The sequence below is a fragment of the Biomphalaria glabrata genome, chromosome 10 (assembly GCF_947242115.1).
Source record: "Biomphalaria glabrata chromosome 10, xgBioGlab47.1, whole genome shotgun sequence".
NCBI classification, from domain to species: domain Eukaryota; kingdom Metazoa; phylum Mollusca; class Gastropoda; family Planorbidae; genus Biomphalaria; species Biomphalaria glabrata.
Window position 1 is genome coordinate 33804803 of NC_074720.1, and position 19124 is coordinate 33823926.

The 19124-nt window shown below is 32.3% G+C and overlaps 1 long non-coding RNA gene across 1 annotated transcript; it reads right to left on the reverse strand.

Annotated features, from left to right (window-relative positions):
• Positions 1-5611: 5611 nt before the first annotated feature.
• Positions 5612-18488, reverse strand: LOC106066158 (uncharacterized). Its single transcript, XR_008780365.1, has 7 exons — positions 18197-18488; positions 17039-17141; positions 16613-16738; positions 14119-15911; positions 9553-9673; positions 9239-9417; positions 5612-5916 (listed from the first exon to the last, which is right to left on the reverse strand). It is a non-coding gene; the product is annotated as an uncharacterized LOC106066158 (long non-coding RNA).
• Between the last annotated feature and the right edge of the window lie 636 nt (positions 18489-19124).

The window sequence follows — 19124 nt, forward strand, 5'->3', positions numbered from 1 at the left end:
TAAGCCTATAGATGTCAGGTGTGTAAAAGTCGTCCTAGCCTGATACACAGTGGCTAAGTACACATCTTAAGTAAAAAAAAAATAGTAATAACAAGGAGTTATAATAATTGACTGTCACAAATTATTAAGAATATTGTTATCAAATCAAGACACTTAACTGCTGGAGTAATATTCCAGTTAACAGGTTAGAAAAAGTAACTTAACCATAATATTTATTTACTGTATAGAATGCTTTCTTAGCACATTGTGTTTTTCCATTTTAGCTTAAAAATTGTCAATGTCTATCAATAAATTGAGTGTCAAGGACTAAAGAATTAAAATAAAGAGAAGGGTGTGTTTAACTCTCCATTTAAAGATAGCCATGGTCGTGTCTTTTACACTAATATAGATTTTTTTCTACAAAATAATTAGTTACTGGCTTACTGGGCTCTATAATCTTGTGGTTTGTGTTCTGTGTAGCTAAAGGTCACTCGTTTAGGTGTGTGTGATCTTTAGTCCAGCTTACTAATTGAGATTTATGTTCAAGTAACTCGACACACTTGGAAAGGTGTGGCCTCTAGCCCAGCCACGTGATTCGGATTTTTCTCCAAATAAGCAAACTCTTCGTCCGGATACCCGTGTAGATGTTTGGCTTGAAATCCAGTCCATCCCCCAATAAAGATTTACTACTAAGTAAACAAACCTAGTTCCCTCGTGTGACCTCTAGAGAGTGCTTGCGTCCATCGTATCTGACTTGTGGTCACCTGTCAATCAATGAACTCAATGTGATGGGCTAAACAAATAAAAGGGGGAGGGAGTTGTTCATCTGGAAATATACCTGGTTACCTTAGTAGGGGTGTGGCTCTTGTAGTCCAGCCCCCCTAATAAAGATTAACTACTAAGTAAACAAACTCAGTTCCCTCGAAAGGTGTGACATCTAGAGAGTGTCAATACACTGACATTAAACCTACGTCCATCGTATTTAACTTGTGGTCACCTGCCTATAAATAAACTCAATGTGTGGACTAAAGGGGGTGAGAATTGTTTATCTCTACCTCTGGAGATATACCCGCACAGCTAGACAGACGTCTGGTCAGCATGACGTAGCCAAGGAATGTAGCATTTTAACATGTTAACTAACCCACTCAAAGGTCAAGACAAATTGAAAAAATGTGCCAGTCATTGCTGCTCAATATGTAAAGCGCATTTATGATGTAAAGTTTAATTTCTATTTGTATTAACACGCCTTGTCTTTATAATAAACAATGTTTGGTGCATATTCATAGTGGATCTATTTTTCAGCACATTATTTTGCTTTAATATAAACATTAATCCATTCTACAACAGACATTAATGGAACGAGGTCCACTTTATGCATATTAAATAGGTGTACTTTTTACTATCCGGTTTACTATCCAGTAGTGATATCCGGCCGGAGCCGAATATCGCCGCATAGTGAAAAAATGCTGGATGTTCGGCAGAAGCCGGAGCGACTATCTGGTGCACCCCTAAGAAAAATAGAAACATTATTTAACTTACGACAATAGAAGTAATAGAAGTGAGTGAATTAATAGCTGCCAGCTTCACGCAAATCAATGTCAAGCCAAAGTCATGGGAGGCTGCCAACAACATTAGGCTTTTTGTAAGTTGAGGAGAGCTCAGACATCCTAGAAGAGCTTGTTGTGCGGGTCTTGGTAGACACTATAATGAATACTTTTTGTCCATTCTGGGTAATAGCAATAAGCTTTGACAAATTATATTTGCTTTCTCGCTTCAACATCTGCAAAAGAAGACAAAAACATTCAGAGTAAACTATAAAATTTTAATGAAACTATATAGATTGTAAAATAAAATTATGGTCCTACATTTTATTACAGTAATGTATATAATGTTTAGGCACAGCCATTTCAGTTGGAGCCATGTTGGCACTATTAGTTCTGACAATAATAAAAGAACACTCAACTTTCAGAACGAGCATATTTTTCACTTTAGTATATTTATAATACATTTTCACCTCTTCTCCTCTATAATGGACGAAAGTGGGAAGCGTGGTTGAGAGGCTAAGTGCGCTTTAACCTGGCTTGGCTATCTATGAAGGGGGCTAGAGGTTCGACACCCCACTCGGGCAGAGTTGTGTTTACTGAGCGCCTAAAGGCAGCATCGAAAAAACATCTCCTAAATACCCCCTCCCCCAACTAGTTCCACAACTGAGATTGGACAAAAGCGCTCTGAGCATGCTATAAGAATGAAAGTAGCGCTATATAAAAGCCATAATTTATTTTAAAAGAAAATATTTTAATAAAGGTTTTAACTACTTCGTAAATAAATATTGCCAACTACCTGAGACCATGATATTGACATGCCTCCCTTCATTGATTATAGGTGAGGTGTGCCAGCAAAACACAGATGTTTTTTTTTTAATTTAGTTTAGAAATAACTCTTTATGTCCACTAAAATTGCTTATGTTTTTTTCTATCATTGTTTCACTTAGTTTTTATTACAATATTAAAACCCACACATTTTGATGTTACATGACAATTATAGGCTTACAACAAACTTAAATCTAAAATCTAATGAATACAAATTAATATTATTCTTAACAATTAATAAGTATACATCTGAACATAAACACACATGCAAAACATATAAGATGTTTCTTTCTTTTTGAAAGACATATAAAACAATTAGTTTGGCTGCCTGGTCGTGCGGTTTGTGCGCTGGACTTTCGTTCGGATTTATCGACGGTCGAGGGTTCAAACCCTGCCGGCTCCCATCCCCCATCGTCCTGAGGGAGGTTTGGACTAGGAAGTAAACTATCTTCAACTCTGAAGGAACATCCGAAACATGTAAAACATTTTACAAAAACAAAAATTAGTTAAAAAACATCCTGCGCAAAAACAAAATGATCAAGATTATTTCAACAGAAAGAGCCCTTATGGTTGTCAATTTTTTTTATGCAATTTTCTCCCACAAATTCATTTATGAAATATCATTTTTTTTTTAAATTTAGTTTTCTTGTACCTTTTTATTTTAATATGTATATTTCTACCAGTCAAGAAACAAAAGTAATTTACAATAGATTATAAAAAGTTTTCATTTTTATTCTCATTTGCCATCTCAATTAAATTGCGGTAAAAAATGTAGACCTGCTGAGTGAACACAGGACAGCGTTTATACTTTACAAAAATATAAATTAATTAAAATAATGTACATTTAAATGCACCATTATATTTATATACAAAATTGTTCAGATTTTTCTATTCCAATATCAAACTTTTTCCTTTTTCGTATTACAGAATAATATATTATCTGAAAAAAAAACACCTGTCAATGTATTTTAAGTTAAAGGTTAATTCCCTATCTACTCTATGATGTAGAAACTTCTACTAATAGTATATAAATAGATTATAGTCAAAAGAGATCTAGCCTCCATGGCAAAGTAGATATATAGTCTCTATGAAAGTCTGCTGTGTTTGTAATGCTAAGTCTAAGCACTACTTTCTTTTTAAATTACGCAGGTAGTCCTCACTCAAATTATGACAAGCATAATATGTCAGACTGATATTTTTAGTGCATACATACTGTACCACTGTATGTAACACTGTTCTGTAAAGTATTTGTGTTTTATAATTGCTTAACTTTACCATACATCAACATATCTGAATTAAACAGGTATTGAAAATAAATTATCAACAAAAATTCAAAGAATAGAAAAGTAAAAACAATATAAATTCTAAATACATATTTAATTAAAATGCAATCATCTTCTAACAAACATCTTTAAAAATATTGTTTCAAAACAATCTTTTGAAGAAGACATTTTAATATAACTTCACAATCAATTTGTCAAGTCAAAATTTTGTCATCATTCTGTTGACGTCATTTGTGTGACCAAAATGGGCCAACTACACAACATAAATTTACAACAATCACATCTTTACATGTGCCTCAAATGTCTCTCACAATTCAATATGGGTCTATGACACCTCTTATGTTTTTTTTAGCTTAATTTAATTTAATTTAATTTTTCTACTTTGGTAAAGTGTACACTGTAGAGGACTCTTTTGAGTTTACAGAGTTCTTGGTTCACGTTAGCACTCGGCCTTCATGCCAAAAACATCATAATAACTTATTGTTGATATTCTGCTACAGAGCTTAATTTGTTTACAATGAAAATATTTCCTGGAGACAAGCTTCATACATCTAAACTTTTTTTTAAATTGGTTTATTGATGTAAATAAATATGGGAATAAATTATTTATTTTCTTAGCTTTTCTCTTGCCTAGGTTTGGTTATCTGCTTTTAAGAATCTTATGTTCTCATAGATTGGCTAATTTGATTGTTTGGATGTTTAACTAATTGGCTCAACTTTTTTTTTCTCATACAATACATTTTTACTTCCTAGTGTCCTGAAGTTGTATTTCATATTAGATTGGGTCAATTTTGTTCTACTTGTCTTCTTATGTAGCTCAATAAACAAGTCATTTTTTGGATCTTGCAATTTAACATCCTGAATGTGAATCTGGTCAGGTACAATTTAGAGTTGAACAATAAAACCATATATAATTCAGTGAACCAGATCTATATTATCTATAGTAAACTATAGAAAGGATTATCCAAAACTTAGTGTATTTTTATTTGAAAAATTTCTGAAATGGTGAGGCATTTTAAATTATGTGTTTTTTTAAATCTCAAGTGGACATGTAGATAGAAAAATTTTAATGACTGGTCAGTGAACTTTTTATAGGCAATTTTACCTCTTTGATAAAATTGTATTACTTCCAGGCATGCCATTCTGTCTTGCGCTTTACGCTAGGTGTTACCTCAAGTATCCAGCTGAAAGGGAAGATAAAAGAAAGAGAGTATAAAAACACAAATTAAGGCTTTGAAGAGGATTGATCATGCAGAGTGTGATGATTTCTGTTTCTTTATTGCTTGATGTTTTTTCTAATATTAATAACGGTTCAAACAGAATTATCTTGCCAAAGATGTGTATAAACAGCCTGACAACAAACTGAAGAAGCATCTGTGTTTTTTTCTAACTTCTTTATTAAACTTTTTAAACTATACATACGGAATGCGCAGACTTTTAATTCAATACCGACTTGATAATATTAAACTTTTATTAATAAAGCTTCAACTGTTATAACTTATCATTAAAACAACTAAACGATACAACTTTATGAAACAGCTTCAACTAATGGACCTGCAGTCGTTTTATAACTCACTACAAAAGAAGACAGTTACTATGCAAGGACCTGTTACTCTACAAAGACCCCGACTAACTAGCTTTCCCCTAATTTATACTTTTCTAAACTGTACTTTCTAGAATCATAGAAACTTCTATCCAGGGGCGTAGCTGTCGATAGTGCAACATAAAGTAATCCATCTGTTTTAAACAAATTTAGATTTTTTATAATATTCTAAATTGAGTTCAGGCAGTTAATAAATAAAGTAAAAGTAGAGCCTATATATTCTATTATTGGGTTTCCCAACGAAATATAGTGAAGACAAAATAGCGCAGACAAAGTAGCGCAAACAAGTTCGTTAACATACCGTACTGATAGACAGCAGTTGCCAACTTGTTGACCTTAAACGCTGGGATCCCAACTGTCGAATAATTACCTTTTTTTTAACATCCTGAGCTAAATGTACATTTGTTTGTTAATAGTTTAAAAAACAATTGGTTATCTTATTTTATCTTATATAATACAGACATTACTTCAAAAAAGAAGATGATTACGTCCTACGCGTCATGCATATTAACCAATGACTTAAATTCTGCTTCAACTGTTATAACTTATCATTTAAACAACTAAACGATACAACTTTATGAAACAGCTTCAACTAATGGACCTGCAGTCGTTTTATAACTCACTACAAAAGAAGACAGTTGACCTTTTAAACTTCTGTTAAAGATGGTAGAGTAATGCCAACCTAAAAAGAAAAAAAAATTATTTTTAATTATAAATGTAATGTTGTTTGTGAGGCAAAAGTTATGTAAATTATTTTTGCTTATATGGCTCCTTCTGTCTCGGAAGACAATGGATGCTTCCAGATGAGCAATTGGCTTTGGTTTCGTCTTGAGATGGGGAAGAATCTTAAAGTGACTGATCAAGCCAATTCTGGAGCTACAGAGTGTGCCACAGTTTCTGCATATATATGCATCTGTCCTAGGGCAAGCTGCCCACACAGCAGTTCCTCCCTCTCTGCACAGCTGATGAGACCAAAGGAATGGAATATCCAATACAATTTGGGATCAGTAGCGCCACAGGCTCTGCCAGGCTGTAGCACAGTGTGCAGCAATCTGCCTAAGGGTCACCAGCTCCTGATTTTTCTTTAGGGTTGTCTTCCAAAGCCTTTCCCGTGTTTGGGAATAGCTGCAAGGCAGCGGAGGTTTTGATTCAGAGTTTTCCTTCTCCTAGTTGGGTAGCCATCCAAGACTAACGAGCACCTCCTGCCCGAAGCTTACTGGTTTAGGTGCCAGTTGCTTGCCTTGCCCCTTCTCCTGTCTGTGGTAATGGTTCCGCCAGGCTCAGTAACTGAACCACAGGTGAAGGCCAGGAGTTGGACTGGTTGTCAGAGGCTATTTGAGACGCGTGCAATTGGAAGCATTTTATAGGTATTGGTGGGCTTAGAACCATTACCACTTCTGGTGTTAACAACCTTGCGGAACCAACAGAAAGCTATACAGATTTTAAGCTAACAAATAACAAATAATAACCTCAGGGTCATGATTTCAACATTTCATCATCACAAAGGAGATACAAGACACAGATCACAAAGGAGATACAAGACACAGATCACAAAGGAGATACAAGACAGATCACAAAGGAGATACAAGACACAGATCACAAAGGAGATACAAGACGCAGATCACAAAGGAGATACAAGACACAGATCACAAAGGAGATACAAGACACAGATCACAAAAACAGACACCACTTGTTTGTTCCCTTAGCAATTAAATCATTTAAAAAATCCATCTTTCTGATGTAAACTTCAATTTAATGACACTGCATGTAATATGAACATGTATTTTGTGTGCTAATCATATAAATTGTTTGTACTTATAATTTATTTTTAAGTTGTAATTGTAAGAAAACTTTCTAAAGGATAATAAAGATTTATATAGTGATATATATATATATTTTATTATTTTATATTTATTTATATTTAAATTCTACATCTAGATGACAATCTAGTCCTCACAACATTCCATATAACATTTGTACACATAAACACACTCATTCATTTCTTATTTCTGGGGAGAAAAAAATATTACAAAGCATCTTCAGTTGGGAGATAGTAACCAAAGATTTAATTTGATACTTCAAAAAAGGGAAGAAAGTATCATTTTGTTGTATTTAACATTTATATTTCAACTTAAGGAAAACATATGGTGATGAATAAGCAATTCATTTAGGAAAATGGTAGTTGGAAAGTTGCTCAAAGTACATGGCAAGTGATACAATTTTTTCATCCGCACCAAGTGGGAGAATTTTGGATCAGTCAGTAAGCTAGGGATTTGGCACATGGTGTCCAGTCATCTAATCCCCTCGTCTTGAAATTCTCTAATCGTTTTATCCAATAAATTTCAAAGAAAATTAGGAAGTTATTAATTCACATTTGTATATATTTGGCCCAGAAGAAATTATGGCACATTTAGATCTGTTTATTGTACACTAAAGACCAGCACATGGCAAATAAAATAACATACATTAAAATACAGTTCCCAAATTACATATGGGTACAAACTTAACATAATAGGCCTAAATGGTTAGACCAAGTTGTACACACATAGAAGTTGTCACAGATATATGTGTGTAATTCTAAGGGACAAGGGTAAGAAGAAATGTTTTCATTAGTTATAGATCTTGTGTTAGATGTTAATCCATTAAAGATCTTGCGTTAAATGTTAATCCATTAGGAATAAATAGAATTTTGCTTTAGCTAGGTGTTAGCGATATTTTGGTTATTTGTTTAATTAGAGTGACTGTCGGTGGAGTCCAAGTCAGCAACAGTCTGAGTCAGTAGATGACAGTTCATAGAGTAAGTCTTTGAAGTAACAATCTTGAGTCGGTAGATGGAAGTCTTGAGTCTATGACAGTCTAAGTGTATAGGGACTGAAAACCTGTAAGCGACAGTGGCAAAGACCAGTTAACAAGACGATGAGCAACATACAGTGATTGGCATCAGATGACATAGACAGCGGTACCACTGACTCTAATGCAGTCTGCAGCGCTGGGTCCAGTGCATGGAGGAGGGAGTAGCGGTGGTGGTCTAAATGGTATAGGTGACTTGTTGTTGTTTTGTTGATTATGTCTTTATTGTTTATCTCTATTATCTTAACAGATACAATAGTTTTATTAGTATATTGTATTGAAGCAACTTGTCTTATGTTATTATGTTACATTATTAAAAAGCCATGTTTGCAGTTATCAACTTATACTTCAATCAATTAATAAATATATTACATGATTTTAAAGTGGCCATCGATGGCCTATTTAGAATATTAAATATTAGTTTCAATTAGAGAGTTTGAGTTCATGAGTACTCATTATGTGGTCATTGATGTTGTGACATTGTTGTCATTAGTTAAATTTATACACATTAAAAGTACTTTAATAATTATGCAGACAAAGTAATTACATACACCAAAAGTGAGAATCATCACTAGATGAAAAGAGCCATGATAATTATGCTGGAACATATATTGATATATTTTAAAGTGAAGTAAAATGAGGTTGTGACGAGTGGGGGTTGAGACAGTCTAAATACTAGATTTTAAAAAACAAAATCTTATAGAGTATAATCCAATCATCTCTTGAATGAACATAAGAAAGTTATGGAACATAAGAAACATTGTAAAGATTGATGACAAAGTAGTTCTCTAAAAATCAATTAGTTGTTCCACATAAAACAAAAATACATTGTTTGAATAGTTTTGCTCGTTTCTTTTTCAAACTAAAAATTATAACAATTAAATAGATCAAATTTTCACACTGGTTCTTAAAAGCTGATATCTACACATTTGTAAAAATACATTTACAAGATGGACAGTTAACATTCCACAAAGGACCTATTACGACTAGTTTACTAAAAGTACGCAATTCAATAAATGAATTAATTTACATGTTGGTTTTCTCAAAATAAAAGGATAGTCCAACAAGGTGGATGAAAACCAAGGTAGCGATATTCAATGTAAACTTCTAAATAATATTACAATTCAGTATAAGAAACAGCGAAATATATTTACCTGCAGCCATGCAAGTACACACATTGTTGAACTAGTCACAATTTGCAATGGAGATGAAGTAGGTTCTGTAACGTAGTCACTACATGGACAAGTCAAGTTCTTGATATAAATACTGTTAAATTCTTTGAAGTACAGCTAACCTTCAGTGATCTGATCCACCCCAGTCCGGTAATATCACACTAAAGAGGCAGGTGTAGTAGATTAAATGCATACTTGAGTCAAAGCTTTAGCATTACATTACACAATGATTAAATTTTATTTAATTAGGGATTAAATGACTGAGAATTAAATAACAGAGGATTAATTGACCATACTTGGTTCCAACCTTTCATGCAGGACCTCAGTGACATCAGGTATGTAGAGGCTTCAGATGTTGCCAGTGACAGCCTTACGGAGAGGGCTTGCTGCTCTAAGCGCTGAACAGCACAGGAGGATCTAAGAAAGTCATGTAGAGCCATGAATGAAATAAATGAATGTGACGTTTCATATTTTAATATGATGTGCATGAAAATAGTTTGGCGCTTACTAAACATTTTTGTTTTTAACTCTTTAGTTAAATTCCATTGCAACGTTAGACAACAAAAAAATTCTAATCACAGGATCTTGCCATGTTGGAGATAAATATGATAAGATACCTCGCTGTGCAATCTGTGAGAATTAATGAAATAAAACAAATGTAAATATATTGTTTTCTAAACATTCATTTTAAAAAATTAAAAAGGAGATGCATTGTAGTAGAACACAGTGGCTCTGGGGATGAAGATCTAGCTATAAAACTTAAGGTTTTTACGTTGATTTTAGCTCATTCTGGTGTTCATCTGGTTTGAATTGCTACGCCAAGAAAACATCTATAATAAAATACCAAACCCCTTTGCAAAGCACTTGCTTAATTCATGGTATAGAAAACTTAAAAATGAAGCTGGGGTTGCAATAATTACAACGCAAAAACCACCAATAAGCTTCAGTAAACAAATGCTGATTTGAAACCCGTTATATAAAATAATAACTGTCATTCAAAATGTACTTGATGAAGTAAAGTTAAGGCCAACACCAAAATGAGTAAAGGTTAAACCTGAAAAAAAGCATTAAAAGATGTTATGAAGTGTATGTGTGTGCTTCTAAGGTTAGGATAGGGTGATGATATCATGACAAAGTTTGTCATAATTCATGCTAATATGAGTCAAGGGATTGATAGTTGAAAGTGGACAGATCAGAAAGAAAAAAGAGTAAAAACATGCATTTATAGTTAATTTTTTAAAAATATAATTTCACTTTGTTACTATTAGTATATTTAGAGCTATATCTCATCTCAAGTTGAATCTATGTATGTTGTTAATAAAAGTTATATTAAGTTTTTGTTTAAAAAATTACAGATCACTTGTTCAAGTTATTTTAAGTTCTCCAATTAAAACACTAAAATATGGTACTCCTGCATTAGTTTAGTTGTAATAACTGTTTGGAGCTTAATTCAACAGCCCATTATTAACATATTGGTATGATAGTGAAATATCAACATATGGTATCCCAGTATGTTAAAAATCATAAGCCCATAAGTCCCCTTCAAAAAAAAACAGTGAAGTATGGAATTCATGGAAGATGAACCACAAAGGATTGAACCTCATAACAAAAAATTATTTAGGTGTATTGTTAATGTGAAGGCTCTACAAGCCAACGTTAATCTAACAACATAAATGCAAGATGTTTCTTATGGGAACCTGTCAATTTTATTTGGACAAGACTGCCACTTTTAACTAGAGACCAATTTGCTTTAGTTTTCCACACAGATCAAAAGTAGTTTTTCATTTACCACAATATTTCTGTGATATGAAGATTTCACTTCATAAGATATGCTAAAACTTATGGTGAATAATACATTAATTATTTGTTCATGTTGGTTCCATACCATAATGTCTGACAGTTGTGCAAGTAATGTAAGGGAGATAATTGTGAGAAAATGCAAGTTAAACAATTTGTGATTATAACCCACAAAATCATAAGGCCTTAGACTAAGTAATTATACTATGATTGTATTGAAATAATCTAGGCATGGATAGTAAATGGAGAAAAAAAATATAACATAAAAGTTAGGAATAAAAAGGTAAAAAAAATAATTTCACACATATTTCAATGGTAATCAAACAACACATAAAAGCCAATTTTTTTTTTCCAGATTTAAATGGAAATTTTACTATCCCTCATATCTCCTCTGAAATAATCTTTTGTCAGATATTCCCAAAGTGGTCTATATAGATATAGACTCTCAAGGGATCTACAGAAGTAAAAAAATACATTGGGGGTCTACTATAGTGGATCTCATGTATAAGTTTTACTTTTATTTCCCATTAAGATTTGTACCTTAGTTAATCCTCTAAAATTTAGCCTTGTTAGTCCAATGAATTTTTTTAAAAATTTTAACATCTTATTTTAAATAGCTTAATTGTGTCTAAATGAAAAGTTATATTGTATATAGCTAAGTCTATAAAATGAAATGTAGACAGTACAGTGTTGATTCTTAGAAATTTGGCTTCATTCTGTCCTTGTCGAAAAAGCAATTTTGTCCATGTGCCTTTTACCTAACAAAGTTTTAAGTTAAGTTGCTATGAAACCAACTAAGGTGGAACATCATATTAGACAATGCCAACATGATAAAATAGATTGAGACTTGAAATACTTTCCAATACTCTAAGTTCAGAATAGACCCATACTAGAAAAATGTTTGATTAAATATCACTAAAGATAAGGTTTCTGAGCGTCTTACAATATTTTTACTTAGGCTATATAAACTACAGAAACTGCACATCATAGGTGGAAAATTGACTATGCCAGCCATTGAAGAGGTTTGAAAACCTGTTTTACACATTCCAGAATCTGGTATCACTGACAGGTTCTTTTATAATTATTTGCAAACAAATACTTCTAAAAATAAAAGCTGGACTAGTTAACCTTACCCGATAATATAATGTTATGCTTATTATCATTTTTTTGTTATATATATGCTTAAAAAAAACAAGCTGGACTAGTTAATATTGCCCGATAATATAGTCTTATTAGTACCGGTATCATATTTTCATTTTATTATGAATCAAGAAATCCATAAAGAGCTGCTCTTTGCCTCAAACTTTGATCGTATGATAGTTGTTGAAAGGCTTATGTTTAATATTTTTTTATGGGTTCTTGGATGCAAATTTACAGATCCAGTTTTAAAACAATAAATTATGCAGGAATCGGTTAAAGTATATTTTACAGACTTGTTTCATAAATTTAATGAGGTTAACTCTTATTTTTAAAATTATTTTTCCTTGTTTCGTCGGAATTTTTCATTTTGCTAAGTAGTATTGCACTAGGCTGTTATGATCAAGCTTCAATAACTTGTTTGTTTGTTAACAGAAAATGTTTTATTTGGTATAGAATTAAAGGGGAATGAATGCTCTTTTTATATTAACACAAATTAAAGTTTAAAAAAAAATAAAACATTAATTTCATTTGTTGAGGTCAATGATGGTATCCTCAAGCTACAAGGTGATAACCTAAATATCGTCAAAACAAAAATTAAAACTTAATCCCAATGTTTCTTGTGAGGATTAAATTAATGAAGCATACAATGGACAGGTGAAATTTGTTTTTCAAATTTTCAAAATTTAAAACACTCAAAACATCATTTAATCAATAAGTTATAATATTAAACCTAACTGAATTAAAGCCCAATTTTGAAATTTGTAAATCAATGCTGCCTAGTGCCTTTTTTTTTGTTTAGTCAATTCATGTAATGCCTATAATTTTCACTTTTCTTCATTTGAATTGGAATTTCATCAATGAATATATATGGCCTAGAAATCAGTGAGAAAAAAACATTTGAAGTTGATGAATTTAAAAACAAAAATTAAGGGGTCTACCAAAAACTGGAAAACATACCAAGGGGTCTATGAGAAAAAAGTTTGGGAACCACTGTCTTATATTGTTTTCATCATTAGAGCAAATAATGTCTCTCTGTGTAAAAAAAAAGAATTTTAAAAATCCATTCATTATTACAAAACTGAAAGCAATTACAAACTCTCATTACCCTAGTCCATCACATCACATCTATTCCATTAAGAAAAGCATCTAAAATTTCACTTGGCATCATCCATAAAATGTAAGGACTACTTTTAGCCAACTACAAAGTATAAACAAAATATTCAATGAGTAAAATTCAGTACACCACTGTTATTGTATGATGATGTAAGGGAGATAATTTAAAATATATTTATTTAATTGAATTATAAATAGATAAATAAAAGTAATTCAATAAAAATGTACTTGTATATACAATGTATAAAAATAAAATAATATATACATACATTATTTTATTTATTTATATTTATATATATATATATATATATATATATATATATATATATATATATATATATATATATATATATATATATGTATATACATTAAACAATGCTACACAGTTCATAACTCAAATATACATGTATAGACAATTTTAACTGACTAAAATTGCCACAGTGATTAATCCATTAAATGTGCAGATTCAGTAAGCTTCTGCTTCTGCATAGCTGAGATGGTATATGTAATGATTCAAGATACATGCAGACTATGATACTTCACAAAGTCTTGTCTTCATGCTCTCAGGCCCTCTCCCCACATGTTCTGACTTCATATTTTGATCAATATAGCTATAAACTTGGATTGAAAATTGGAAGCAGGGGATATAATTTATTTATTTTATTAACCATTTCAAGTTGTGTAACGTCTTGACCAAGTCAAGATTAAACATTAAAAAGTATGTTTAAATTTGTTATAATTTCTAAACTGACACATTTATATTTTTCTATATTTTGTTTACAAAATTTACAGTGTGATTTTATTTTACTTACAATTTATTCTACCAAATTTCTTGAAATAGTCAGTTACTGACAAAGTGCAAGTACTGTGCCACCAAGAGTCACACAATTCACAAAGGACCTAAATGTTACATCTGTCTGTGGTCCCCAACTATAGGCAGATTTCACTAAACTGTTCAATGTCATCCCCTAAACTAAGGCAATGTCTATGCCCATTTCTTTTCAGGTCATACAAACATCCTGAGTGTCACATGTTTGTGGTGAAGTGATCAGCCTCCTTAACTGATTTACTTTTCTTTGGATGTTGGAGTAGTTCTCATATTCTTGTTCTTTCCATTCTTCCCTTTTAAAGAAAGAGAAATTGAATATGTGATCTGCTGTTTACATTTAGATGGTGAATTTTCTGGATCTTTAAATGCATGGGCAATGGCTCAAGTTTAAACTTCAAACTGTTGCACAGGAAATGAGAAAATCTCAAATTTTCTGTGATTTTTGGTCTAGGGGAAAAAAAATGATCATTCAGGTTTTGTCCTCTCTTCAAAAACACAAAATAAGAATGCTCTTCCAATGAACTAGACTTTCATGGGGATGAAGATATTGATTTCAGGTGAATATTGAGGACTTATAAAGGATTGGTGACATTCATGGTGAGAAGAGTGTAGAAACATCTGGGGACACTGTGGATCTAGAGTCTAGAGGCTAGGGGCTGGATCAAGACTGTAAAGTGTAGGACTCTTGTGGAGATGTGGAGGCCACAAAATGAGATGAGGATTTAGACGTGTGGACATGTTGAGTTAGATAAAGAGGCTTTTTTGTGCTTGGGATTTAGAGGCCTCTGTTTGAAATATTGTATAATCTGCTAGGACTGGAAAGTGCACTTGGTGAGTGAGATAAAGATGACTCTTCTTGCACTGGGCATTTGGAGGCCTCAGGTTATATTGATGATGCAGAGATTTCTGATGGAACCTGTGATGGTCTAGTGGCTTGAGGTAGGAGACAATACTGAATTTTGTAGTTTTGGGAACAAATAAGTAGCGTTTCTGAGATTTCTAAAAGGGTCCCAAGGAAGTTTTCAAGAATGTTTTGTCTTGGGATTTTCTTATTAGGATATATTGCAAAAGAGGGATGCCTTGATGCTTTGCATCACACTACGACAGTGACCAGATTTTTAGTGTTTGATGTGTTGTAATCATATTAGCCTTTATGAAGACAACAACCTTGCAAGCACTTGTGGCTTTTTGTGTCAAACCAAAACCCCTTTCATCCACATTGAAAATCCAGTTGAAATTGGTAATATGGTGGAATCAATAAAATTATTTCACCGACTAAGGTGAAACAAGAGCCTTTTCTTTACCAAGAGACTTGGTGCTCTTAAAGACAGCCTGAGATGATAGTTTAAAATTGTTGGCAAACACTGTGTTGTTAACTATATTTGTTCCTGATTTTGAGATTTTCTGGTGTAGTGATGATCCACATGCCCTTATTATTACTTTTGCAAACTCTAATGGGTACCTGACTTTAATTTGGTAAAGTGTGTTAGCATGTCTGGCGAACTCAACAAGTCATTTGGAAAGCCTTTTCTCCTCATCCTTAGCTAAATAAGATTTTTTTGACTAACTAAGGTTTGCTTTCTGTGTATTGTGCAGGATGTTCAACGAATATTGCTTTTGTTTCAGATATGGCAGTGTCATAAGTATGGTTCAATTTTGGTTTCTTTGAAAACATCATTAAATGTTTTACTGCTGTAGACTATATTCTACATTAGTCAAGATGAATGATGCTGGAACAAAAATGCAGATTTATAGATCCAGATAGATTAGATGAATCTAAAAATAAGAAAAAAAAAAAGAAAAAGAAATTAACATATAGAACCAAGATCTATCTATAAAAATTCAGTTTTTAACTTTATCAAACATTCCCCATTTATAGGCCTACTGCTTTAGTTGAACAGACAGCATTGACCTCTGAAATATGTATAATAAATAAAGTTCCCAACAGTTAAGGACCGACTGCCTTTATTTTCCCCCAACTTAAGTCGGGTACCAATCAGAGTTGGGTGGACTCAGGGGTCCCCTAAAAATCATGAAATTCAAAATTCTTGTCTTCACCAAGATTCGAACCCAGGACCTCAGGTTTGGTAGCCAAGTGCTTAACAACTCAGCCACAGGTCACCCTTTTAATAATATATTATAATGTATAAAAATTTATAAGTCATAATAATTTCTTTTTTCTTTAATAATAATATATAAATAATTATTATGACCCCTAGAGCTACAGAATTAAAGTTATAGATCAATTTAGTAAGTATTTCTATAAAAAAAATTTAATGATCACAAAGCAAAGTAACCTCCTTGGAGCTTGAGAAATGTTTTCCAATGAAGATATTTCATTTTGGTGAGCTAATTGTGAGGGAAGTTATTACAATTTTAGTTGTCAAAAATGAGCCTTGTTTAGCCTTTGTAAAGGAAAAAAAAAATCTGTGACCAAAAAATACTGATAGATATAGACTAGATTAAAAAATAAATACTTTTCTTAATGGCATTCATTTGATTTTTATGTCATCCAGAGCAGCGTTTGGGATTTCAATGTCATGGTAAGTCCAGGTCTTTTTCAGCTTTTGCGCAGACATCTTAGGAGCTAGATAGACCTAAGACTTAAAAAAAAATCAATATCTACATCTATATTTATATTATATTTAAAATAGATTAAATCAATCCTATTCCTCTTTGTTTATTAATTAAATAAATGTGTTCGATAAAGGCTAAAAATTTAAAAAGTCAACTTTATCAAACAGCCCCCGTTACTTATAGTTTTGTTTAATTGATTGCATGAACAATAGAATACAAATGTTCTTCAACCTATGTATGAGTCTGCTGTATGAGTTTCTTCTGATAAACGCATTACCAGAACTAGATTTTTTTTGGGTAGGTAAAAGAAAAATGAAGTCACATACCTAGTCACTTGAACCTAAGCTGTACTCTCAATTCTGAAGAAAATGGCAACATCAAGCATTGGGTATGTGCAAAATGGGTCATGCATAGGATTAATAAAGTTTCCTGCAGTGAGTATAGAAACAAAAAACACAATTGTAAAAATATGGCAATGTGTTTGATGATATATGGTATACAATAGAGGGGGGTTCAATCATAATACAGCTTTATAAATTCTACATTTTTCTAAATCTAGATATATACAATATATAGAGATAGTAGAACTATAGAACTAGATCTATAGTTTTCTATATAATAATATATAGACTAGAAATTGATCTAAATCTAGATTTCATGGATCAAGATCTATTATAATATAGATCTAGTTTATAAACTTTATAATAGATCTACCCTTAAAATCTAATAAAGATGTAGATCTAAATTATAGTATAATCTTATCTTAGGCTTAGGTCTGGAGATCTAGATTAGACTAGATTATCTTTCTATATAAAATATAATAATATAATAGATCTACCCTTAAAATCTAATAAAGATCTAGATCTAAATTATAGTATAATCTTATCTTAGGTCTGGAGATCTAGATTCTAAAAGACTAGATTATCTTTCTATATAAAATATAATAATAATAAGATAAGTTAAATAAGTAATACAGAAACTAGATCTAGATCTATAATATTTACGATCTACTAGATCTATCTAAACTTCTAGATATCTGTAATGGCATTTTACATCTCTAGAGTCTCAGACTCAGAGAGACAATCTTTTCCCTTTGCAACTTCTTGTGTGACTAAAGAGGCCAATCCTTGATACACAGCTGCAGTCATAGGTTGGGCATAGATCTATACTATATGTAATCACCAAGACACCTCTTGTGTATGGCATCTATACATAGATCTAGATCACAATCAGGGAGCCTTCCTTTATGCTCGCTCTCCATCATCATGTCATGTGGGTCAATCCAGTGCCACTTTTTCCCAACTGATTGTGTGGAATTTCAATATGAAGAGCTTACATCCGTATACCGGCGTAAAGAGGAAGACCAGCAGGCTCTCCTGCCTTCTGTTAGATACATGCTATGTTTTATGATACACTCAAGTATCGTCATAACATTAACACTATAAATAGTATAATAACAAAACGAGAGAATCTGTCATACTCACTCAGTATGATACTGAGACTAGATACAGTAGTATTCTAGATCTAATTGTAGATTCTGGGAGTGGGAATGTCATGAATGTGACAATCACAATGTCTTGTGGAACTACTCCTCTGCCGCATCCAGCCAGTCTAGCCTCTGGCATTCTTGATTCTATTATTTCTATGAATGTGGCCAAGCCAGCCAAGGCGTATGCTGCTGATAGCACAGTGGACTATTACCCTATATTATTTTATATTACCCGTCACTGTCGGATGCATCATTCATTCATTGACTCAACAACAGAATAACACTTCTTTTCATAGCAATACTAATACAGAAGCAGTTGCACATTTTTAAACTTCTATCAAGAAGAGCGCCAAATCTGGGTTGTGTGCATAGGTATAAAATGGTTATGTGTCTAAAAAAAGAAATAAAGCTAGTCTAGCTCACAGAACTAGATCTTCTATATCTAGTAACAAGGCTTTTTTTTAAATATTACTTTTATTGTATTTTTACTTATATTATTAATTTTTAGTAGTTATTTAAAGTTAGGCAATCAACTACAGAGTACCGTAACCTTATCACTGAGTACCGGCACCTATATTTTTACACACACACAAAAAAAGCACTGTCTATTAATATATATGGTATAACATGTAGGTCTGTGATCTAAGGCTATAGAAGTCTAGATGTCTTTAGAGAAGACATCATTTTGTATTAGAAGCAGTGGCGTATCATCCATAGCGAGAAGGGGTTCAATGAACAACAAAAAAAAAACAACAAATGAACAACAACAAAAAACAAACATTTGTTTGTTCCTTTGAAACACATTTAATTCGTTTAATTCTGTTAAGAAGTTGTACAATTAACATTAAATTTTAAGACACAAACACTGAATCAATGGGGGATAACGGCCCACCAAGATATTCTTGAAACCGGGCCCACGGGTA